The following is a 26,728-nucleotide window of genomic DNA, read 5'->3' on the forward strand; positions in this document are numbered from 1 at the left end:
GAGGCGGGTGGATCGTGAGGTCAGGAGATTGAGACCATCCTGGCTAACACGGTGAAACCCTGTCTCTACTAAAAATACAAAAATATTAGCCAGGCATGGTGGCGGGAGCCTGCAGTCCCAGCTACTGGGGAGGCTGAGGAAGGAGAATGGCATGAACCTGGGAGGCAGAGCTTGCATTGACCCAGCCATCCCATTACTGGGTATATACCCAAAGGATTATAAATCATGCTACTATAAAGACACATCCACACATATGTTTATTGAGGCAGTATTCACAATAGCAAAGACTTGGAACCAACCCAAATGTCAATCAATGATAGACTGGATTAAGAAAATGTGGCACATATACACCATGGAATACTATGCAGCCATAAAAAAGGATGAGTTCATGTCCTTTGCAGGGACATGGATGAAGCTGGAAACCATCATTCTCAGCAAACTATTGCAAGGACAAAAAACCAAACAACACATGTTCTCACTCATAGGTGGGATTTGAACAATGAGAACACTTGAACACAGGAAGGGGAACATCACACACCAGAGCCTGTTGTGTAGTGGGGGAAGCGGGGAGGGATAGCATTAGAAGCTATACCTAATGTAAATGATGAGTTAATGGGTGCAGCACACCAACATGGCACATGTATACATATGTATCAAACTTGCACATTGTGCACATGTACCCTAGAACTTAAAGTATAATAATAATAAAAAAAGAACAAGGCAAGAATGTCCATACTGACTTTTTTTTTTTTTTTTTTTTTGAGACAGTGTCTCGCTCTGTTCCCTAGGCTGGAGTGCAGGGGCACGATCTCGGCCCACTGCGAGCTCCACCTCTTGGGTTCAGCTATTCTCCTGCCTCAGCTTCCCTAGTAGCTGGGACTACAGGCGCCCGCCACCACACCTGGCTAATTTTGTTTTTGTATTCTTAGTAGAGCTGGGGTTTCACCCTGTTAGCCAGGATGGTCTCGATCTCCTGACCTTGTGATCCACCTGCCTCAGCCTCCCAAAGTGCTGGGATTACAGGCATGAACCACCACGCCTGGCCCATACTGACCACTTCTATTCAACATAGTAGTGACAGTCTTAGCCTGGGAAATTAGATACAAGAAAGAAAGAACAGCTATCCAAAATGGAAAGCAAGAAGTAAAATGATCTGTGTTTACAGATGACATAATCTTATGTGTAGAAAGCACTAAAAACTGTTAGAACTAATAAATTCAACAAAATTTTATAATCCAAAGTGAACAAAAAGTAATTGCCTATTTATACACTAACAGTCAGTAATCAAAAAACGCATTTAAGAAAACAATCCCATCAAGAAGCATATAATAGCATAAACAATAGTAACAAGAAGAATAAGATAGTTTGGAATAAACTTAACCAAGGATGGGAAAACCTTGCACACTGAAAACTAGGAAACAAGCTGGGTGCAGTGGCTTACACCTGTAATCCTAGCACTTTGGGAGGCCGAGGTGGGTGGATTGCTTGAGTCCAGAAGTTCAAGACCAAGTTGGGCAATATGGCGAAATCCCGTCTCTACTAAAAATACAGAAAATAGCCAGGCATGGTGGCATGTGCCTGTAGTCCCAGCTACTTGGGAGGCTGCAGTGGGAGAATCACCTGAGCTCAGAAGGTGGAGGCTGCAGTGAGCCGAGATCATGCCACTGCACTCCAGCCTGGGCACAAAACAAAGCAAAACACAAAAAAACCTACACGACATTGCTGAAATAAATTAAAGAAGATGTAAATAAATAGAAAGACATCCTGCACTCATGAATTGCAAGGCTTAATGTTAAGATATCCATGTACTCAAAGTGATTTACCGATTCATTGCAATTCTTATCAAAATGCAAATGACTTTTTTGCAGAAATGGAATAAAACCATTCTACAATTTACATAGAATCTCAAGGGACTCTGTATAGCCAAAACAATCTTAAAAAAGAAGAATGAAGTTAGAGTGCTCACACTTTTTATTTTAAAACTATTGTGAAGCTACAGTAATTAAAGACAGTGTAACACTGGCATAAAGACACACATGTAGACCAATGAAACAGAACTGGAAGTTCAGAATTAAACGCTCACATATATGATCTTCAACAAGGGTACCAAGACAAAACAATGGGGAAAGGACAGTCTCTTCAATAATTGCTGTTGTAAACACCAGATATCCACATGCAAAAGAATGAAGTTGAAACTTAACCTTACATCATATATAAAAATTAACTTAAAATTGATTAAAGACCTAGACATGAGACATACAACTATAAAATGCCTAGGAGAAAAGTATAAGAAAAGCTTCATGACACTGAATTTGGTAATGATTTCTTGACTATGATACCAAAAGAATAGGCAACAAAAGAAAAAGGTAGACAAATAGGACTACATCAAACTTAAAAATTTTTGCACATCAAAGAAACAAAGTGACAAAGCAACCTGTGAAATGAGAGAAAATACTTGCAAATTATATCTAAAAGGGGTTAATATCCAGAATACTTGTCTATAGAGAACCACTACAACTCAACAACAAAACACAACCTGTTAAAACAATGGGCCAAGAATGTGAATAGACATTCCTCCCAAGAAGACATACAAGTATAAAAAAAATGTTCAGTACCTTTAATCAAATTAAAACTATAATAAGCTACCTCCTACCCATTAGGATGGTCACTACAAAAGAAACAGCAAACAAAACATATTGCAAGGATGTGGAGAAACTGGAACCCTTGTACACTGTTGGTGGGAATGAAAAAAATGATGCAGCTGCTATGGAAAAATGATCCGAGGTTCCCCAAATAACTAAAAATAGAACTACTACATGATCCAGCAATCTCACTTCTGAGTATGTCTGCAAAAGAACAAAAATAATTATGTCAAAGAGTTATCTGCATACCCATGTTAATTGCAGCATTATTCACAAAAGCCAAGAGTTGGAAGCAACCCAAATGTCTATTAAAAGATGAATAAAGAAAATGTGGAATATACATACAATGGAATACTATTTACCTTAACAAAGAAGAAAATTCTGTCACATGCTACAACATGAATGAACCTTGAGGATATTGTACTAAGTGAAATAAGCTGATCACAAAAAGACAAATATTGTATGATTACATTTATATGAGGTTTCAAAAATAGACAAACTCATAGAAACAGAAACTACAATGGTGATTGCCAGAGACTGGGGACATGGAGAAATGGGGAGATGTTCAACTGGTGTAGTTTCAGGTTTGCAAGATTAAAAAGTTCTGGAGATTTGTTACACAACAATGTGCATACAGTGAACACTACTGAACTGTGCACTTAAAAGTGGCTGAAATGGCAAATTTTATATGTGTTTTAAAACTTATATATATATTTTTTAATTTTTAATTTTTTTTTATTTTTTTGAGACAGAGTCTCACTCTGTTGCCTGGGCTGGAGTGCAGTGGCGTGATCTTGGCTCACTGCAAACTCTGCCTCCTGGGTTCACGCCATTCTCCTGCCTCAGCCTCCCGAGTAGCTGGGACTACAGGTGCCCGCCCCCAAGCCCGGCTAATTTTTTGTATTTTTTAGTAGAGACGGGGTTTTTCACCGTGTTAGCCAGGCTGGTCTTGAACTCCCGACCTCAGGTGATCCACCCGCCTCGGCCTCCCAAAGTGCTGGGATTATGGCGTGAGCCACCATGCCTGTCCTCTATGTGTTTTTAAAATCACAATGAGAAATTAAAAAATAAAATGAAAATAAGAAATGCTTAGCATATAAGAAAGTGAAGCAGTGAAGCCCACGAAGATACAGCGAGTTTGCTTACTCCCAGCTTGTCTGGCACTGTCCAGATCTTACTGCCGATAGTCCTGCACCCTGAGTATAACCTCAGTCCCAGGCACACCACATGTTAGGACACTCTATAAGAAAACCAGAACATTTAAAGAAATGGTGTAAACAGAATAAAGGTATTTTGTTGAAAATAAAGTATAATGCTATCCTTACTTGGGAATCCCATTGCCTTTAAAGTGAAGCATATTACTGGGATGTAAACCTATATTTTTCTCTCTTGGCTCTTTAACAGATTCGCCAGATCTGTCTTATTTATATTTCCTTCAAAATACTTTTGTGGTTTCTATCTTTTCTTCTTTCCGAGCCACACTTCAGCTTCATTCCTTATGCACAGGAGAGCCTGTTCTTGGTTTCTTTTCTTCCAGGTTCTGACTTTTAATCTGCCCAAATTGTAACTGGGGCATTTATTGACAAAGAGAAATTTGAACATGTAACAGCCTTTTTTTTTCTTCTAATTTTTCAGTGATTTCTAATTAGGTAATTTCCTGAAAATTAAAGTTCTTAAAGTCTCTGATTTATTAGTTCATCATTCTTAATTTTTTAAGTTTTCTATCATTGTCTAGTAGAGTATGTCCAGTTGATAGGATATCTGAGGACATATTATCTCTCCATCAGTTTATTTCTGTATTACACACACTTTCTCTCCATTCTCTTCTTCAGACCTTCTGCACCACCTCCCTCCAACGGTTGTAACAAAAATGTCTCCAGACATTGCTGAATGTCCCAGGGGGGGCAAAATTTCCCCTGGTTGAGTACAGCTGATAGAAATAATGCCCAAATTTCAAGATTTTTTCCAAAGTGGTCTTCATATTCAATTCCCAAAGGTGTACTTAACATTGTTCTTTCTGAGCAGAGTACTTTCCCCATTTTCTCTACCTGGAGAGAACTCCAGGAAGCTGAGACCGGCCAGACCGCAGAGCTTGACCCAGGTTCCAAGACTGATGAATACCACGAGCAGAACGGTTAGGATGGCCTCTTGTTTGGTTCATCCTTGTGACAACATAATTGGCCCTCTTAGACATCAATTTTGGTGTCATCAGATTTGTGCAGTTTCCAGGACAGCCCATCTGGCCATGCTTCCTCCCGCAGTGTGAACCGTCTCCTTTTGTTGCTGCTTTGAGGTCTGGTTAGGTGGTTATTATGTGCTTGCGAATCCACTGCATCTTCGCCTCAACCCACTCTCCGACCCTCCTACCCCCACTTAGATTTCAAATTCCTTAGGGAGGTATATCTTTTTTTTTTTCTGAGACGGAGTCTCCCTCTAGAGTGAGTGCAGTGGCGTGATCTTGGCTCACTGCAAGCTCCGCCTCTGGGGTTCATGCCATTCTCCTGCCTCAGCCTCCCGAGTAGCTGGGACTACAGGCGCCCGCCACCAAGCCTCGCTGATTTTTTTTTTTTTTTTTTTTTTTTGTAGAGATGAAGTTTCACCGTGTTAGCCACAATGGTCTCGATCTGCCAGGAGGTATATCTTACTCTACTGTTTTAATTGCCAATGTCTTCCATGGAGTAGGAACTGAATAAATACTTTTCAAATTATAAAAAAGAAACAGGGAATACCTCACCAACGTGTTAGAAGGAATCAGAGTACCTTGTGGTCTGCCTTTCACACCTAACACTGTCTGTCAATCAGTAACACCAGTGGTCACACTGACCTCAGGGACAGAGTTCAGGTTCCAGAATGGGTTAATGTGGATTAGTGTTAATTTACCGAGCGGTCTGTACTCTGTAGACTTTGGGGAACCGGGTCAAGTAAACTCCAGGTAAGCAGATTATTCCTAAGTGGGATAAGGAAGCACTGTCTAGGCTCCTGACTGTTATGGGCTTTGAATTTGACGGTGATCCTTCAGAGTCTTCAACGTATTTCTCAGCAAATATGAATAAAATGTATTGAGTTTTATTGAAGTCAAGGTTCTCTCTTTGTACTGGTAATCTCTTCCTGAGAAATAGTAAGGAAAGCTTTTGATGTTCAAGGGCTCTTTCTTTCTCTTTGTGTCCATAGTTCCAGCAATGCGAGATTTCTGTAAAGGATTTAAACGAGAAAAAAAAAAGGAAAAGTAAGCAGCCTGCAAAGAAATGTTCAGAAAATTCCAAGTGGATGAGGCTTGCAGGATTTGATGAGGTATCACAGCTCTGCAAAATGAATTCTCATACAACTTTTGGTATATGTTTTATAATTTCAAAATCAAAATAGGGTCAAAAAGTTTTTAAAGCATAATTTAAAAAAATATCCTTGCTTAGGTGATAATGGAATATAAGTGGGCCTGGGATGATGACATAGGCATCCTTGATTGCTGAGGCAATGGGAATAGCAGGTGATACTTGAAGTTCTTTTCTTTACTGCTGTCTTCCAAATAAATTTTATGTGCTTAGTAATTACTTGTTGAACAGTCAACCTGCAAATTTTACCATGAAACAACAGGATAGAGCAAAATAATGAGAACTGTAACAAATTTCCTGTATTTTTATGGTTTTGTTTTGATAAATTTCACTAATCTAACTCCTGAAGGGCATCTCCTTTAAAAATCCACTTACCTGCATGATGTTCAGCTCGTAGCAACAAGAGAGGACACCTTGCATTTCCCTTCTTCAAAATTAAACACCATAGCTTGCAGGTATTTTCACTGTGATGTGAATACCGTTAGGAAAAAGTTGCAACTGTTATGCTTCTTAGAATTGTTTCACAAATGAGACCTTATTGGAACTATTGACCAAATAGTAATGGATGACTGTATGTTTGATTTTTGTATTAAGGCAGGTTTTACCTATCATAAACTTTGTTCTAGAGCCTAGAAATTATGATACTGATGAACTCTGAGTATTTTTGTTTTATTGAATAAACAGAGCAAAATAAATTTTAGAAAAATAAAAGTGACAGTCAGACAACTGTTATTATACAAATCATTCATTTCTGGGGTAACATTAATTGCTTCTAGGATTACAAAAGAATAGGCTGTTACCAAGTATGACTGATAAAACCTGAGTTTTTCTTTTTTTTTTTTTTTTTTTTTTGAGACGGAGTCTCGCTCTGTCGCCCAGGCTGGAGTGCAGTGGCACAATCTCGGCTCACTGCAAGCTCTGCCTCCCAGGTTCACGCCATTCTCCTGCCTCAGCCTCTCCGAGTAGCTGGGACTACAGGCGCCTGCCACCACGCCCGGCTAATTTTTTGTGTTTTTTTTAGTAGAGACGGGGTTTCACCGTGGTCTCGATCTCCTGACCTCGTGATCCGCCCGCCTCGGCCTCCCAAAGTGCTGGGATTACAAGCGTGAGCCACCGCGCCCAGCAAAACCTGAGTTTTTCTAAAAGCCTAGGTAAATGGACAGAATACTAATAATAGATAACTCTGGAGCCTAAAGTAAACTATTAAAGATGCTACGGCATAAAATATCCCACTTTAAAATTCTGCTTGCTAGAGTCAATATTTCCTACTTAAGGGTGTGCAATAGAGCTCCTCTCTCCTGAGGCTGGTAACTCTAAGCCACCTCCCATATCAAGATGTCTGTTGTATCTCTCATTTCTTGGCTGCCAGTTTGCATGTGAGGGTAATTTGCTTGTCTTGCTATTTCTGTTTTAGTTTTATTGTAAGTGACATCAAGACCATTCTATCATCGGGGTTACACATTTTTCATGTGCAAATTGGAAAGCACGATGAGATATCTCTCTTGCCTGTCACATGATTTTTTTAAAAGTGAAAAATATGCTAGGCGCTGTGGCTCACACCTGTAATCCCAGCACTTTGGGAGGCCGAAGCGGGCGGATCACGAGGTCAGGAGATCGAGCCCATCCTGGCTAATACGGAGAAACCCCATCTCTACTAAAAATACAAAAAATTAGCCGGGCGTGGTGGCGGGCGCCTGTAGTCCCAGCTACACGGAGAGGCTGAGGCAGGAGAATGACGTGAACCCGGGAGGCGGAGCTTGCAGTGAGCCGAGATTGCGCCACTGCACTCCAGCCTGGGCGACAGAGCGAGACTCCGTCTCAAAAAACAAAACAAAACAAAAGATGTCAAGTCCTTAGTCATTATAAAAATGATGCTTAATCATCTTCTTGGATTTTGCAGATGAATTGGTGAATAGCTTTGTGACAGACCTTTGGTTCAAAATCCATTCAATGATATAAGACAATTGCACTGAATGGTTGAATAGGGAGATTTCTCAGGAGAATGTTGTTGGGTGCGGTTGAATATTTACTCTCCCACATCCCTGCCTGGCAGGAGGGCCTGTAAGGAGACTATTCTATGAGCCTGTATCAACTCCCTGGATTCTAGGAGCAAATTAAGAAGCAAATTTTGGACCTCCGCCTGTGAAAACCATAGGTCCAAGACACTGAGAGGAACGAGGCACCACAGTAAGAAGAAAGGAAAGAAGTGTGGGTGCCTACACTTTCATCATTTGCATGGCAAGGGGGTCCCATGAGTCAAGTACAGTCTAGGAGGTAATTGAGGTGGAGCTGTGCTGAAGGGACCCTGACCAAGTGTTGAGGGGCACCAGCGGAGAGGCTGCGGGTTGCACCTCCGGGGCGGATGCTGGAAGTGGTGCCTGAAAGGAGTCAGCAGGGAGAGCCACCTTGCTTGTGTCTTGAGACATAACTGGGTGTGCAAAATGGGAAATCACTGTGGGTCTCTCAATAGGAATCTTTCAGGGATACAGCCGGTTATGAACATTCTGTAACATCGATTAAATAGGCCTTTTCTGTTCTTCACCTCTCTTTCATGCCTTTCTTCCCCCAGATAGACATACTCAGTGAGCTTTCTTCCCAGTTTGAAGCAGATCTGAGGTGCGGAAGTAGAGAAAATCAAAGTTTTGACTATTGCATAGAAGTGGACATCCTAATTATTGAAATAATACTGTTGTGGCCAGGGCTGATGTTTAGCTGATATGTACTGGTGTGGTTGCACTGGTTATTAAAATATTAAAATACTTTAATATTGGTTGGTAAACATCCCTGATCCCAGGCCCCTTGAGGGCCTCCCCTTGGCCCTGGAAACCCTGTGGGCGCTGCTATTCCTCCTTCCCACCCCCTCCACACCTATCCTTGGAGACCAGTGTCCCCGGCGGTGAGGCTGACACTGCAGCGGGCTGTACCCAATGTCTCTGGTTTCGCAGCCGGCCTTCCTGGGATTGTCCTCATGTGATCCTTATGGGAACAGCAACTTCCTCAATTGTCACCTCTTTTAAATGTCACCCAAGAGAAATTATGAACTGGCTCAAGTTTTATGCAAAAGACTCCCCCAAAATCGGCCTCAAAAGCACTTTTGTTAGGACATTTTTGAGAAAAAAATATATGATGCTTTATGATTTTATCCTACTTTTTCAATGTCACATTTACAAATGTTTATAATTAAGTTAAAAGGGTGAGGCAGAAAACCAGGCAACTCTGTACTGATTTTTGTAATATAATCTGTCTCAAAATATACCATTAGAAGTTTAAATATTTAAATAGTTATAACCATTTCTAGGGGATGGAACCATGGGTAACTTTTAAACTTTTATTAGTTTTTGTTTGTTTGTTTGTTTTAGACGGAATCTTGCTCTGTTGCCCAGGCTGGAGTGCAGTGGCATGACCTCAGCTCACTGCAAGCTCCGCCTCCCGCGTTTAGGCCATTCTCCTGCCTCAACCTCCCAAGTAGCTGGGACTACAGGCATCCACCACCACACCCATCTAATTTTGTTTTTGTATTTTTAGTAGAGACGAGGTTTCACTGTGATAGCCAGGATGGTCTCGATCTCCTGACCTCGTGATCCACCTGCCTCGGCGTCCCAAAGTGCTGGGATTACAGGCATGAGCCACCATGCCTGGCCCTGGCCAGTATTTCTTAAGTTTCATAAATAAATAAATATATATATATATATACATATATATATATATATATATAGTACTCTTTTGACTATTACTGTTTTGAATGAGAGGAATACAACAATACATGCAACTAAATGGGATTTTGTATTTTTCCTTCACAAACCTCGACCTACGCTTAAAATGCAAGCCTCTCACCCTCCCGACAACTCCATATCCCCACCCCCTGCTCTGTGTGGTCAGAGTTGGTGCATCCCAGTGCCTTGAATAGGGTCTGACACATTTGCTGTTGGAATCACTTGAAACATTTCACTTAGCCAGGAACATAGTAAAGTATAAATGATGCTGAGATATATCTCTCCAAGGAGGAGGACACAGAGCAGGTTTTCTGTGGGGACAGGAGGAGGGACTGGCCCTGTGCACCCACTGCCTCCCCACGGCTTCCTCAACTTTTGTTTGATTTTTCCTCAACCAGGAACATGACATCACATTCATCCAGACCTTGAACCTGTCTTATTAGGTTTATTCCTAGGTATTTTCTTGTTTTTCTGACATTGCAAATATAATCTTTTTCTTTATTTCAATTTTCTGGTTGGTTATTTCCATCATAAAGGAAAGTTGCTTTGTAAAATTTACCTGTTTTTAGCCACATGATAAAATTTTCTTATTAGTTTCAATGGCGACTACACACACACACATACATATGTACTTTAAGTTCTGGGATACGTATGCAGAATGTGCAGGTTTGTTACATAGGTATACACGTGCCATGGTGGTTTGCTGCACCCATCAACCCATCATCTACATTAGGTATTTCTCCTAATGCTATCCCTCCCCTAGCCCCCCACCCCACCGACAGGCCCTAGTGTGTGATGTTCCTCTCCCTGTATCCATGTGTTCTCATTGTTCAACTCCCACTTAATGAGTGAGAACATGGGGTGTTTCATTTTCTGTTACTGTGTAAGTTTGCTGAGAATGATGGTTTCTAGCTTCATCCATGTCCCTGCAAAGGACGTGAACTCATCCTTTTTTATGACTGCATAGTATTCCATGGTGTATATATACCACATTTTCTTTATCCAGTCTGTCACTGATGGGCATTTGGGTTGGTTCCAAGTCTTTGCTATTGTGAACAGTGCTGCAATAAACATACATTTGCATGTGTCTTTATAGTAGAATGATTTATAATCCTTTGGGTATATACCCAGTAATGGGATTGCTGGGTCAAATGGTATTTCTGGCTCTAGATCCTTGAGGAATCGCTACACTGTCTTCCACAATGATTGAACTAATTTACACTTCTACCAACAGTGTAAAAGCATCCCTATTTCTCCACATTCTCTCCAGCATGTGTTGTTTCCTGACTTTTTAATGATTGCCATTCTAGCTGGCAATCTCATTGTGGTTTTCGTATCTCATTGTTGTTTTGATTTGCATTTCTCTAATGACCAGTGAAGATGAGCTTTTTTTTCATGTTTTTTGGCCACATAAATATCTTCTTTTGAGAAGTGTCTGTTCATATCCTTTGCCCACTTTTTGATGGGGTTGTTTGGTTTTTTTACTTGTAAATTTGTTAAAGTTCCTTGTAGATTCTGGATATTAGCCCTTTGTCAGAAGGATAGATTGCAAAAATTTTCTTCCCTTCTGTAGGTTGCCTGTTCAGTCTGATGACAGTTTCTTTTGCTGTGCAGAAGCTCTTTAGTTTAGTTAGATCCCATTTGTCAATTTTGGCTTTTGTTGCCATTGCTTTTGGTGTTTTAGTCATGAAGTCTTTGCACATGCCTATGTTGTCAATGGTATTGCCTAGGTTTTCTTCTAGGGTTTTTATGGTTTTATGTCTTACATTTAAGTCTTTAATCCATCTTGAGTTAATTTTTGTATAAGGTGTAAGGAAGGGGTCCAGTTTCAGTTTTCTGCATATGGCTAGCCAGTTTTCCCAACACCATTTATTGAATAGGGAATCCTTTCTCCATTGCTTGTTTCTGTCAGGTTTGTCAAAGATCAGATGGTTGTAGATGTGTAGCATTATTTCTGAGGCTTCTGTTCTGGTCCATTGGTCTATATATCCATTTTGGTACCAGTAAATGGTGACTTTTTTAAAAAAGCAAACTCTTTTGAATTTTTTATGTTTATAATACAGCAAATAATTTTGTCTTACTTTTATAAAAAAATTGAGGTAAAATTCATATAACATAAAGTTAACCATTTTACAGTGAACAATTCAGTGGCATTGAGCATATTTAAAATGTTATGGAATTACCACCTCTATTTAGTTTCAAAATATTTTCATCACTGCAAAATAAAACCATGTAAGCAGTCAAATCCCACCTTCCTCTCCTCCTGTCTCTGTTAACCACCAATCTGTTTTATGGGTTTACCTATCCTGGATATTTCATATAAATGAAATTATACAATAACCCTGTATAATTTTTTGTGGGCCTGACATCTTTCATTTAGCATAATGTTTTTAAGGTTCATTCATGTTATAGCATTTATCAGTACTCCACTTCTTTTTATGGCTGCATAATATTCCACTATATGTGTATATCATAATTTGTTTATACATTCCTCTGTTGACGGACATCTGGGTTGTTTCCAACTTTTGGCTATTTTGAATAGAGCTCTTTTGAACATGTATGTATATGTATTTGCTTGAGAACTTGTTTTCATTTCTCAGGGGTATATACCTAGGAGTGAAATTGCTGAGTCATACACTAATTCTATGTTCAACTTTTTGACCACTGCCAAACTGTTTTCCACAAACATCATCATCACTAGCCATGTATGATTTACTCCACATCTTCACCAACACTTGGTGTTTAATATATATTTTTTAATTATAGCCATCCTGGTAGTGAAGTGGTATCTCATTGTGGTTTTGATTTGTATTTGTCTAATAACTAATAATATTGAATATCTTTTCATGTGCTTGTTGGCCATTTGTAGATCTTCTTTGGAGAAATACCTATATAAATTCTTTGACCATTTTATTTTAATTGGGTTGTTTGTCTTTCTATTGTTGAGTAATGAAAGTTCTTTATATAGACACATCATTTAGAGATTTGCAATTTTTTTCTCCCATTCTGTGGGTTATTTTTAAACTTTCTTAATAATATCATTTGGTATACAAAAGTTTTAAATTTTGATGGAGCCCAATTTATATATTTCTTAATTTTTTGCTCATGCTTTTGGGGTTATATCTAAGAACATGTATGTGCCTAATCTGTATCTGGGAACCTAATCTCAGATTCAAGATCAGGAAGATTTAAGCATAGGTTTTCTTCTAAGAGTTTTGTAGATTTAGCTCTTGCATTTAGGTCTTTGATACATTTTGAGTTAATTTTTCTATATGGTATGAAATAAGGGTTCAACTTCATTCTTTTGCACGTGGCTATTTTGTTGTCCAAGCACTATTTGTTGAAGAGATTATTCTTTTCCCATTGAATGGTCTTTGCACCCTGTCGAAAATTAATCACCACAAATGCATGGGCTTATTTCCGGAATCACAATTCTATTTTTCTCATCTATATGTTTATCCATAAGGATAAACAGTGCCACACTGTTTTGATTATTGTTAACTTTGTAATAAGTTTTGAAATTTGAAAGTGTGAGTCCTCCAACTTTACTCTGCTTTTTCAATAATATTGTCTTAAGCTGTTCAAGATGTTTTGCAATACCTTACATATGTGATATTAGCTTTTCCATTTCTGCAAGAAGGCTATTCAAATTTTGTCATAGAGTGTATTGAAACTAGATCTGTTTAAGTATTGCCATTGTGGCAATATCAAGTCTTCCAATCCATGAACACAAGGCATATTTCCATTTATTTAGGTATTCTTTAATTTCTTTCAGCGATGGTTTGTAGTTTTTATTGTGTAATACTTTCACTTCCTTGACAACATTTAATTTGAGGTGTTTTTTTACCATTTTTATGCTATTATAAATGAAATTGTCTTAATTTAGTTTTTAAATTATTCACTGCGCCTTTCTAAGAACACATGTGATTTTTGTGTTCAGCTTGTACCTTTGCTGAATTTGCTTATTAGCTGTAGTAGTGGATTCTTTGGGATTTTCTATATCTAAAATTAAGTTATCAGTGAATAGAGATCTTTTGATGCTTCTTATTTATTTTTCATTTCTGATTTCTCTGGCTAGAACTTCCAGTACAATGTTAATGAAAGTGGTAAAAGGGGTCATCCTTGTGTTGTTCCTGAGTTTTAGTCTTTAACCAGTGAATATGATTTGACTATGGGTTTTTCATAAATGCCCTTATTTTATGTTAAGGAATTCCCCTTCAATTTCCAATTTTATATGAGGATTTTTTTTTTTTTTTTGAGAAGAAGTCTAGCTTTGTCGCTCAGGATGGAGTGCAGTGGCTCGATCTTGGCTCACTGCAACCTCCACGTCTCGGGTTCAAGTGATTCTTCTGCCTCAGCCTCCTGAGTAGCTGGGACTACAGGCACCTGCCACCATGCCCGGCTAATGTTTTGTGTTTTCTTTTTTAGTAGAGACGGGGTTTCACCATGTTGACCAGCCTGGTCTCAGGAGGTCTCGAACTCCTGACCTCGTGATCCACCCACCTCAGCCTCCCAAAGTGCTGGGATTACAGGTGTGAGCCACCGCACCTAGCCTGAGGATTTTTATCATGAAAGTGTGGCAGATTTTGTTGAATGCATTTTCTGCAGTTGAGATGATCCTGAATTTCTCCTCGCCCCCACACACACCTTCATCCTATTAATGTCCTATAATACATTGAGTTTCTAATGTTGGACCATCCTTGTTTTCCTGGGCTGAACTCCACTTAGATGTGGTATATAATCCTTTTAATATGCTGTTGGATTTGATTTGCTAGCATTTTGTTGTGGATTTTTGCATCTTTATTCATAAGGGATATTGGTCTGTAGCTTTCTTTTCTTGGAATATCTTTGCCTGGTTTTCATATCAGGGTACTGCTGTCCTTATAGAATGTCAGAAAGTGTTCCCTCCTCTTCAAATTTTTGGAAAAGCTTGAAAAGGATAGGTATTAATTGTTTTTTAATTTTTATTTTTATTTTAATAGTTTTTGGGGTACAGATAGTTTTTCTTTACATGGATAAGTTCTTTAGTGGTAATTTCTGAGATTTTGGTGTACCTGTCACCTGAGCAGTGTACACTGTACCCAACATGTGGTCTTTTATCACTTATGCCTCTCCCACTCTTCCCCCTGAGTCCCCAAAGTCCATTATATCATTCTTATGCATTTGCATCCTCATATCTTAGCTTCCACTTATAAGGGAGAACATATGATATTTGGTTTTCCATTCTTGAGTTACTTCACTTAAAATAATGGCCCCAGCTCCACCCAAGTTGCTGCAAAAGACATTATTTTATTCCTTTTTATGTCTGGTGTATTCCATGGTGTATATATACTACATTTTCTTTATTCACTTGTTGGTTGATGGGCACTTAGGTTGATTCCATATCTTTGCAACTGCAAATTGTGCTGCTATCAACGTGCATGTGTGTGCATGTATCTTTTTCATATAGTGACTTATTTCCCTTTGGGTAGTTACCCAACAGTAGGATTGCTGGATCGAATGGTAGTTCTACTTTTGGTCCTTTAAAACTGTTTTCTGGCCGGGCGCAGTGGCTCACACCTGTAATCCCAACACTTTAGGAGGGCGAGGTGGGCAGATCACGAGGTCAGGAGATCAAGACCATCCTGGCTAACACAGTGAAACTCCATCTCTACTAAAAAATACAAAAAATTAGCCGGGCATGGTGGTGGGCACCTGTAGTCCCAGCTACTCAGGAGGCTGAGGCAGGAGAATAGCATTAACCCGGGAGGTGGAGCTTGCAGTGAGCCGAAATGGTGCCACTGCACTCTAGCCTGGGCAACAGAGCGAGAGTCTGTCTCAAAAAAATAAATAAATAAAATAGGCCGGGCGCGGTGGCTCACGCTTGTAATCCCAGCACTTTGGGAGGCCGAGGTGGGCGGATCACGAGGTCAGGAGATCGAGACCACGGTGAAACCCCGTCTCTACTAAAAATACAAAAAAATTAGCCGGACGTGGTGGCGGGCGCCTGTAGTCCCAGCTACTCGGAGAGGCTGAGGCAGGAGAATGGCGTGAACCCAGGAGGTGGAGCTTGCAGTGAGCCAAGATTGCGTCACTGCACTCCAGCCTGGGTGACAGAGCGAGACTCCTTCTCAAAATAAATAAATAAATAAATAAATAAATAAATAAATAAATAAATAAAATAAAAAAGCAAAACAAAACAAAACAAAACAAACCCGTGTGGAAACAGTGGAAAACTAGTTTTTCCATACTGTTTTCCATAGTGGTTGTACTAGTTTACATTCCCACCAGCAGCGTAGATGTGTTACCTTTCCACCACATCCACACCAACATCTATTGTGTTTTGACTTTTTAATTATGGCCATTCTTGCAAGAGAAAGGTGATATCTCATTGTGGTTTTAATTTGTATTTCCTTGATAATTAGTGATGTTGAGCATTTTTTTCACATTTGTTGGATGTTTGTATATCTTCTTTTGAGAATTGTCTATTCATGTCATTTGCCCACTTTTTCATGGAATTATTATTATTTTTTTTTACTGTTGATTTGTTTGAGTTCTTGTAGATTTTGGATATTAGTCCTTTGTCAAATGCATAATTTGCAAATACTTTCTCCCAATCTGTGGGTTGTCTGTTTACTCTGCTGATTATTTCTTTTACTTTGTAGAAGCTTTTTAGTATAATTAGGTGCCATATATTTATGTTTGTTTTTGTTGCATTGCTTTTGGGGTCATAGTTATGAATTCTTTGCCTAAGCCAATGTCTAGAAGATTTTTTCTGATGTTATCTTCTAAAATTTTTATGGTTTCAGGTCTTAGATTTAAGTCTTTTATCCATTTTGAGTTGACTTTTGTATAAGTGAGAGATGAGGATTCAGTTTCATTCTACTACGTGTGGCTTGCCAGTTTTCCCAGCACCACTTATTGAATAGAGTGTCCTTTCCCCAATTTATGTTTTTGTCTGTGTTGTTGAAGATCGGTTGGCTGTAAGTATGTTGACTTTATTTATGTGTTCTCTGTTCTATTCCATTGGTCTATATGCCGACTTTTATACCAGTACCATGCTGTTTTGGTGACTTTAGCCTTGTAGTATAATTTGAAGTTGGGTAATGTGATGCCTCCAGATTTGTTCTTTTTGCTTAGTATTGCTTTGGCTATGCAGGTTCTTTTTTGGTTCCATATGAATTTCAGGATTGCTTTTTCTGGTTCTATAAAGAATAATGATGGTATTTTGTTGGGAATTGCATTGAATCTGTAGATTGGTTCTGACATTATGGTCATTTTCACAATATTTATTCTACCCATCCGTGAGTATGGGATGTATTTCCATTTGTTTGTGTCATCTATGAATCTTTCAGTAGTGTTTGTAGTTTTCCTTGTAGAGATCTTTCACCTCCTTGGTTAAATATATTCCTAAGTATTTTGTTTTATTTTGCAGTTGTAAAAGAGATTGAATTCTTTTTTTTTGAGACAGAGTCTCATTCTGTCACCCAGGCTAGAGTGCAATGACGCAATCTCGGCTCACTGCAACCTCTGCCTCCCAGGTTCAAGTGATTCTCCTGCCTTAGCCTCCCAAGTAGGTGGGATTACAGGTGCCCACCAACATGCCTGGCTAATGTTTGTATTTTTAGTAAAGACTGGGCTTTGCCATGTTGGCCAGGCTGGTTTTGAACTCATGACCTTAGGTGATCTACCCACCTCAGCCTCACGAAGTGCTGAGGATTGCGGACATGAGCCACTGTGCCTGGCTGAATTGAATTCTTAATTTGATTCTCAGCTTTGTCGCTGTTGGTGTATAGAAGTGTTACTGATTTATGTACATTTATTTTGTATCCTGAGACTTTATTGAATTCATTTATTAGGTCTAGGAGCTTTTTGGATGAGTCTTTAGGGTTTTCTAGGTATAGAATTATATCATCAGTGAACAGCAACAGTTTGACTTCCTTTTTTCCAATTTGGATGCCCTTTATTTCCTTCTCTTGTCTGATTGCTCTGGCTAGCACTTCCAGTACTGTGTTAAGTAGAAACAGTAAAAGTGGGCATCCTTGTCTTGTTGCAGTTCTCAGGGGGAATGCTTTCAGCTTTTCCCTATTCAGTATGATGTTGAGTATGGGTTTGTCATATATGGCTTTTATTATTTTAAGGTATGTCCCTTCTATGCTTATTTTGTTGAAGGTTTTTATTGTAAAGGAATGCTGGATTTATATATAATGATAAAAGGATTAGTCAAACAGGAAGATATTATGATCCTAAATTTATATGCACCTAACACTGGAGCTTCCAGATTTATAAAATGATTACTACTAGACCTAAGAAATGAGATAGACAGCAGTACAAATATAGTGGGGGACTTCAATACTCCACTGACAGCACTAGACAGGTCATCAAGACAGAAAACCAACAAAGAAATAATGGACTTAAACTATACCCTAGAACAAATGGACTTAACAGATAATTGCAGAACATTCTTCCCAGCAACTGCATGATATACATTTTTTTTTTCATCAGCATATGGAACATTCTCCAAGATAACCTATGGTAGTTACAAAACAAGTCTCAACAAATTTAACAAAATTGAAATCATATCAAGTATTTTCTCAGACCATAGTGGAAGAAAACTGGAAAGCAACTCCAAAAAGAACATTTAAAATGATACAAATACATGGAAATTATATAATCTGTTCTTTAATGATTTGGTGATTAACAATGAAATGAAGATAGGAATTAAAAATTCTTTGAAATGAATGAGAACAATGGCACAACTTATCAAAACTTCTGGGATATAGCAAAACTGGTGATAAGAGGAAAGTTTATAGCATTAAATGCCTACATCAAAAAGTCTGACAGAGAACAAATAGAAAACCTAATGTCATACCTGAAGGAACTAGAGAAACAAGAACAAACTAAACCGAAACCCAGCAGAAGAAAATAAATAACAAAGATGGAAGAGAACTAAATGAAATTGAAACAAAAAATACAGAAGATAAATGAAATGAAAATCTGGTTCTTTGAAAAGATAAACAAAGTTGATAACCATTAGTAAGATTAACCAAGAAGAGAAAAGATTCATATAAGCTCAAGTAGAAATGAAACTGGAGATAGTACAACCAATACCACAGAAATACACAAGATCATTCAAGGCTACTATAAATATCTTTACATGCACAGACTAGAAAGTCTAGAGGAGACGGATAAATTCCCAGAAATACACAACCCTCCTAGACTAAATCAGGAAGAAATAGAAACCCTGAATAGACCAATAACAAGCAGCAAGATTGAATCAGTGATAAAAAAAAAACACTGCCAACAAAAAAAGAGTCCAGAACCAGATGGATTAACAGCTGAAATCTATCAGACATTCAAAGAAAAGCTGGTATCAATCCTACTGAAACTATTCCAAAAGACAGAGAAAGAGGGAATCTTACATAAGTCAGTCTATGAAGCCAGTATCACCCTAATACCAAAAGGAGGAGAGGACATAACAAAACAAACAAACAAACTACAAACCAATATCCCTGAACATAGATGCAAAAATCCCCAACAAAATGCTAGCTAACTGAATCCAACAGCATATGAAAAAGATAATACATCATGATAAAGTGGGTTTTATATCAGGGATGCAAGGATGGTTTAACATACACAAGTCAATAAATGTGATACATCACATAAACAAAATTAAAAAAAACTGTATGATTATATCAATAGGTGTGAATCCCTCTTTAAATGTTTGGTAAAATTAATCAGAGAAGCTATCTGGTCCTGTACTTTTTCTGTTGGTGGTGGTAAGTTTTGATTACTGATTGAATTACTTCACTTGTTATAGGCCTATTCAGATTTTCTGTTCTTGAGTCAATTTTGATAGATTGTATGTTTCTAGGAATTTGCTAATTTCATCTAGGTTATCTAACTTGTTGGCATAAAATAGTTTGTAATTTTTTTTTTTTTTTTGAGATGGTGTCTCACTCTGTCACCCAGGCTGGAGTGCAGTGGTGCAATCTCAGCTTACTGCAGCCTCTGCCTCCCAAGTTCAAGCAATTCTCCTGCCTCAGCCTCCCAAGTAACTGGGATTACAGGTGCCTGCCACCACACCTGGCTAATTTTTGTATTTTCAGTAGAGGCGGGGTTTCACCATGTTGGCCAGGCTGGTCTCAAACTCCTGACCTCAGGTGATCCGCCCACCTTGGCCTCCCAAAGTGCTGGGATTACAGGCATGAGCCACAGCACCTGGCCTGGGCAATGATTTGACTATATTCATAATTTGGGTATATCATGTTTTCATTTTCATTTGGCTCAAAGTATTTTCTAATATCCCTTGTAATTTTTTATTTGACCTACAGGTTGCTTAAGATTGTGTTAATTTCTACATATTTGTAAATTTTCCAGTTTTTCTTCTGTTATTGATTTTTAGTTTCATTCTGTATTTGTCAGAGATGATAATTTACCTAACTTTATCTTTTTACATTTATTGAAACTTGTTGTATGGCCTACCCTGACACACGATCCACGTGCTTTGTGTATTTTGCAATTGTTGGGTGGAGTATTTTCTATATGTCTGTTAGGTCTTGTTGATTTACAGTGTTTTTCAAGTCCTCTATTTCTTCATTGATCTTCTGTCTAGATGTTCTATCTGTTACTGAAAGTGAGTGTGTAAGTCCATTTAGTGTTGCTGTAACAGACTACCTGTGACTGGGTAATTTATAAAGAGAAGAGGTTTACTTGGCTCATGATTCTGGTGACTCGAAGGTTCAAGATTGAGCAGCTGCATCTAGTGAGGGCCTCCCTCATGCTGCTTCCCTCCACTCATGGCAGAAAGTGGATGGGGTGTGGGCATGTGCAAAGAGATCACGTGGTGAGAAAGAAAGCAAGAGAGAGAGATCCACCCACTGATCCAAACACCTCCCAGTGGGCTCCTCCGCTTAGCACTGTTACATGGAGGATCAAGTTTCCACATGAGCTTTGGCAAGGCCAAACCACTTTCAAATGATATGGGGCATGTAATTTGCCAAATGCAGTCGGGTACTGAAGTCTCCAACAATTATCGTAGTACTATCTACTTCTTCCTTCAAGTCTATCAATGTTTGTTTCATGTATTTTGGAGTTCTGATTTTTGGTATCTATATGGTTATAAGTATTTTATATTCTTGATAAATTTACAAGTTATCAATATATAATGACCTTAATTCATTTCTTGTAACAATTTTTTACTTTATTTTTGCTTTGTTTATCTACTATAAGTTTTTGTTTTGTAGTTACCATTAGGCTTACATAAAACCTCTTATACCAGACTATTTATATTTGGTAACAACTTAACTTTGATCACACAGAAAAAAGTCTCCACTTTTACTCCATCCCCTTGCCCCCGTTTTATATTTTGATGTCATAATTTATATTTTTAATTGTATATCCCTTAGCAAATTATTATAGCTATTATTTTTAATACTTATTTATTTAATCTTCATACTAAAGACACAGATGATTTACATACCATCACTGCAGTATTAGAATATTCTGAATTTGACTGTATACTTACTTTTAGCGGTGAGTTTTATACTTTCTCATGTTTCCATGACACCAATGAGCATTCTTTTCTTTCTTTCAGCCTGAAGAGCTTCCTTTAGGATTTCTTGTGAGACAAGTCAGCTTTTATTTGTCTGGAAAAGTCTTTATCTCGCTTTTATTTGTGAAGAACAGCTTGGGCAAGTACAGTATTCTTAGCTGGTAGATTATTTTCTTTGAGGCTTTGAATATATCATCTTGCTTTCTCCTGCCATGTAAGTCTTGTTTGAAGAGAATCTGATTGGAGACATTAGATCTTTATACCTTGATATCATTCCCCGTGTTTAAACACATAAATTTTTGTTGAATCTCAAAAAAAAAAAGAATTTTTTTGTGATTATTTCTTTAAACAGTGTTGTCCTAGGGGCTGGGTGTGTGGGTGTTGGCCTGGAGATTCAACAAAAATTTATGTGTTTAAACATGAGGAACGATATCAAGGTATAAAGATCAAATGTCTCCAATCAGATTCTCTCCAAACAAGACCATAACAAAACGTGTTATAATCAAACTATCAAAAATCAAAGACAAAGAGAGAATCCTAAAAGCAGCAAGAGAATAGAAAGAAGTCACATATGTGAGAGTTCCAATAAGGCTAGCAGCGTATTTCTTAGCAAAAACCTTACATGGCAGGAGAAAGCAAGATGATATATTCAAAGTCTCAAAGAAAAAAATCTGCCAGCTAAGAATACTGTCTGGGGGCTCCAGGAGCTAGCCTGAAACCTGAGTCTACAGGGGTCATCTTGGAGCCTGGGTCCATGGGGGCTAATCCAGTGCCGGTGTCTACCAGAAAGGGACTGAGCCGTATGTCTGCTGAAATGTGTGGCTGCAGGGGATAATCTGAAGGGTGGGTCTGTAGGTGCCTGTTTGAAGATGAGAGCTGTAGGGGTTGGCCTGGTTCTTGGGTAGGTCTGAATCCTGGGGCCGTGGGGACCAGCCTGGTGCGGCAAGCAGTCCAGAGCCTTTGGCTGCCTGGCCCTGGGGTGGGCCTGGAGCCTGAGTCTGTGGGGGATAGCCTGGAGTTGGGGTTTGTCCAAAGTCTGGGGCTACCGATCAGCTACAGTCAGGCTACTACCCCAACTGTCCTTCCTATCTCTTTAGTGCATCCTTTCTGTAATCTCCTACCTGGTTTCCTTAGTTCTTGTGAAGGTGGTTTTATGCGTGGATAGTTGTTCCAATTGATGTTTCTGCAGGGGAGCAAGAGCTAGAAAGTCCTATTCACCGTCTTGCTTATAGCCTTCTGCCCCAAGGCTGCAGTACTCTTTAATCACATGTTTTATGTTACCTCTTTCTTTTCTTCAGGCATTTGGAAATAATTTCCAAGAGCTACTTTTTTTGGCCAGGTATGCAATTTTTGTGAACCAATGCTATTCTAACTGATCCTAACTCAAGAGGCGAGAAAAGCCCAGATGCCCCTAATTGGATCCATGTTTGTACTGTGCTGTATTTCCAGGACTTGTGCAAAGTTTAATACTATTACTCATCAGTTTTATTTTTATTTTACCTCCTATTTTTCTCATTCTTTGCATGGATTTATGGAGGCGCTTTCCTGACTTTTTCACTGTGGGCTGTGTTGTAGTCACCTTGGATTGATCTCTGGCCCTTTGGTCATTGTGTGCTTTGAGTCTGCATGGTGAGTCCCAGTTTTATTTCATGCATGAGCTTCATTGACAGAAAATCATTCTACCTTATTTCCTTGCTTCATGCTTGGAAGACATGGATTTGGCCTTCATATTCCTGACGGGATGCTTTAAATGAGTCAGGTGCATCTGCTTTAAATAGGTATTGACTAAGGAGAAATAAGGGAATAATCTGTAAAACTCAACCCAAAATGAAGTCTTTCTTCTTGCTAGAGGCATATTATTTATTTGGATAGACTGAGATTTTCCTTTACATGTTTAAGAAGTTAATCTCAATTTGGATGTGATTAGTAATAAGAATTTCAAATCTATATTTCACTTGAGTTTCTTGCAGTGTAATTATGTTTGTTGTTTGGGAATACTAAAACAATCATTTTATTGTAGTGTATTTAATACTTTTACCATATTCTTCTTACTTAAACCAATACATATAAATAACAACCATGAGAATCTCAAGCATATTTGAAATATTTTTAATATCATTATGAATGTAGAAAGATAAAATTGAGTGCTCAAAGATATTTAAAAATTCTAGTCCAATATCCTCATTTAGAGAAAGAAACTGAGGCCCAGAAATGTAAAAGCAAGCAAATAAAATTAGTGGTATGGCGAGAATTAAGTACTCTGTTCATGAAAATATTTAGTCATTTTTGAGGTGAGTTAGGACTGGTGGGGCATGGAGGGACACTGTTGTCATAAAACTATGAAGGACCTACCAAGGAAAAAATACCTCTAGGGGTTTCTGCTTATTGAGTTCTAAAAAATTGCCCATGCTATATTTGGTTGGCTAATAACATATAAATGGATTGTAATTGCTAAGTGTTTTGGGCATTTCTTTTTCTCTGTTCTTTCCCTTCCTTCTCCACACATCTATCCCAAGGCACAGGCATTTTATTTTGCATTGTGGACCTGCCATCTGTTTGACAGTGTCCTCTCTTGATTTATTTATTATTGTTGTTTGTAAAGAAGAGGGACATTTTGAAGCATGAACTTGCTGTGTTACCTTGATTTGGAGGTCTCTTGGCCCAGTGTGGAAAAAGTTAAAATCATCTGGCATACGTTTATATATATTTAAGTGTCTCAGTTGGCTTCATTTGTGCAATGAGGTCCCAAGATCCTCTCAAACTCCTACTTACACACAGGAAAGAAAAACATCTGCTGCTTTGACTGAAAGTTCCTCCTGGCCTTCCCTGTGAAACTCAGGTGAAACCTCCAGCCAACAGAATTGTAACAGAGTCATTCTATTACACCCAGAAGCCTGTGAGATCACAGGGGGAGGAAATACTGCAGCAGGATATGCAGGTGGGAGGATCTTCCTGCCCACAAGAAAATACAAAAAAAGTGGAATTAATCGTCTTCATCTTTTCACAGATTTTCTAAGAAATTAAATTCAAATTAACACACTCATAGTTGTTGCCTACCATGTTCAAAACACTCCTGGTGCTTATGAGAGACGTGGTGTTTTAGAGGGCACAGTTACCATAAGGCAGCCACAGCAGCAGGCTGAGTACTTACACTAATGATAAACCTATTCTGCTCTTTCCCCATGCAGTGGGGAAAGATCTGGACCCTCACCTCCCCACCTACTGCTGTCACAGGCTCCTGGAATTTCCATCTCTCACCCCTACCCTTCACCACTTTTGTGAATGTTCCTCAATCTGACTCCATCTTCCATCAGTCTTCTCCTCTTCAAACCCTTTCTCCGTGCTCTCTGGAATTCCTGATCAGTATAGTTTCCATATAGACATCCTTTACTTAAACCTTCTCTCCCATTTCTGGCCTTAATTGAAAATTGGCCTCTCTCTAGTCATCATCCCCCCTCCAATTCCATAGGCCTCATTACGACTTCCAAATCATTTCTTCTTTTTCTACCTTTGAAAAGCCTGGCGCCTCTGATGTTTGTACCACTTACCAGTGGCACAATATTACCATATTACCCTCTTTGTGTTAGAACTTCCCAGAGAAACAGAGCCAATAGGACACACATGCACACACGCACACACCTGCACACACACACAAATTTATTTATAATTAAATAAGAAATATATACATATGACAGCCGGGCGCAGTGGCTCACGCCTGTAATCCCAGCACTTTGGGAGGCCGAGGAGGGCAGATCACGAGGTCAGGAGATCAAGACCATCCTGGCTAACACAGTTAAACCCTGTCTCTACTAAAAATACAAAAAAAATTAGCCAGACATGGTGGCGGGCGCCTGTAGTCCCAGCTAATTGGGAGGCTGAGGCAGGAGAGTGGCATGAACTCGGGAGGCAGAGCTTGCAGTGAGCTGAGATCACACCACTGCACTCCAGCCTGGGCAACAGAAAGAGACTCCATCTCAAAAAAAAAAAAAAAAAAAAAAAAAAAAGAAAGATATACATATGACAAAGTCCTCATTTCTATAATTTGTCTTGTGGCTGTAGTTAGTGTTTATAATTAGCTTCCTCCTTTACTAGTTCGTTATTTCTGTTTCCTCCAGTAAGCCCTCCAGCACTGCATGGGTCTAGGCCATGAGTGTTCCTGCCTGGATTGGTTTGTTGTAGTTTTCCATCAACCTTAACCAGCAGGCATGATAATATTGAAAGGTGCCTCGAGGGACCTCCTGTGTTCCAGACATACTCTTCTTTATTTCCATTGTGGAATAGTAGTCCAATTTTCTCTTGGTAGTCAGCATTAATCACCCCAACCAGCACAATAACTCCCTTCTTTGCCGGTTGATTCAGAGGCATGAGTAACCCAAAGTGGCCAGGTGACATTCTTAACTTCCAGTTCAGTAGAGTCATTGTTGCTCTCCTGGTGGAAGCATTCATCCCTCTGTTACTATAACCTCTAGGTAGTTACTATATCCTCTAGGTAGTTACTATATCCTCTATAGTAGAGCACAAGATTGTGAAAACAGGACGTCAACATTTGCTACTGAGTTGCTAGGGGTGATGGTGAGTGGTTTTCCAAGACAATGAAGTCTTACTTAGTATACCACTCCGAAATCGCTCCATCAGAGATTTCCAGCACTCACTGGGGGCGGTTCTGAAATTATGGAGGCTGAGAATCTTCTGTCTTGTGTCTGTAAGACAGAGACCCAGGAAAGCTGGTGGTATAGTTCCAGTCTGAGCCCGAAAGCCTGAGAATCAGGAGCACTGATGGTGTAAGTCCGAGTTCAAGGACAGAAACCAAGCAATGTCCTGGATCAGGCAGTCAGGCGGGGAAAGAGAGAGACAGAATTCTCACTTCCTCTGACATTTTTGTTCTATTCAAGTCCTCAGTGGATTGGATGGGGCCCACTCACATTGAGGAGGGCAATCTGCCTTATTCAGTCTGCCAATTAAAAAGTTAAAGAGATATATACCTCCTTTGAGAACACCCTCACAGACATGCCCAGAAATGTTTAACCCACTATCTGGGCATCCTGTGGCCCAGTCAAGTTGACCATGACAATAACTGTCACACTCATCTTTGATCTGCTTTCTCACTGCCCCTCAGTGACTGGAGCCGTTAGCACCTCTCTGCTTCACCTCTCATCTCATCTCTCAAAGCCACATTTAAAATGTTACTGTATCCATCACATGTCTTTGTGAGAATCAGTATGCTGAGCTATGGAGAAAAAAGTATATCAGAGAAGTGTGAAACAAACTGAAGTTTAAAATTTAAAACATTACATGAATTGTGGATTATCAAAATTCACTTAAAATATTTCCATAGGTAAAAGAGAATGCTTGATTATGTCACATTTAAATAATTACTGTTCTTTAGTTTTTATTTTAAATGGGACAATTTACATTAACTACTGTAAAGCAATTTCAAAATTTCTGTAGGTTAAAACAACAAAGGGGCTAGGCGCAGTGGCTCATGCCTATAATCCCAGCACTTTGGGAGGC

The 26,728-nt window shown here is 39.0% G+C and overlaps 1 long non-coding RNA gene across 1 annotated transcript in view; it reads left to right on the forward strand.

Moving 5' to 3' along the window:
- The first annotated feature begins 5,814 nt into the window (after nucleotides 1-5,814).
- LOC129478341 (uncharacterized) overlaps nucleotides 5,815-26,728 on the forward strand; it is a 34,247-nt gene continuing 13,333 nt past the window's right edge. Inside the window, exon 1 of the long non-coding RNA XR_008656404.1 lies at nucleotides 5,815-5,933. This is a non-coding gene — a long non-coding RNA (uncharacterized lncRNA). The remainder of the gene's footprint in view (nucleotides 5,934-26,728) is intronic.

This window comes from Symphalangus syndactylus, chromosome 3 (genome assembly GCF_028878055.3).
Source record: "Symphalangus syndactylus isolate Jambi chromosome 3, NHGRI_mSymSyn1-v2.1_pri, whole genome shotgun sequence".
NCBI lineage: Eukaryota > Metazoa > Chordata > Mammalia > Primates > Hylobatidae > Symphalangus > Symphalangus syndactylus.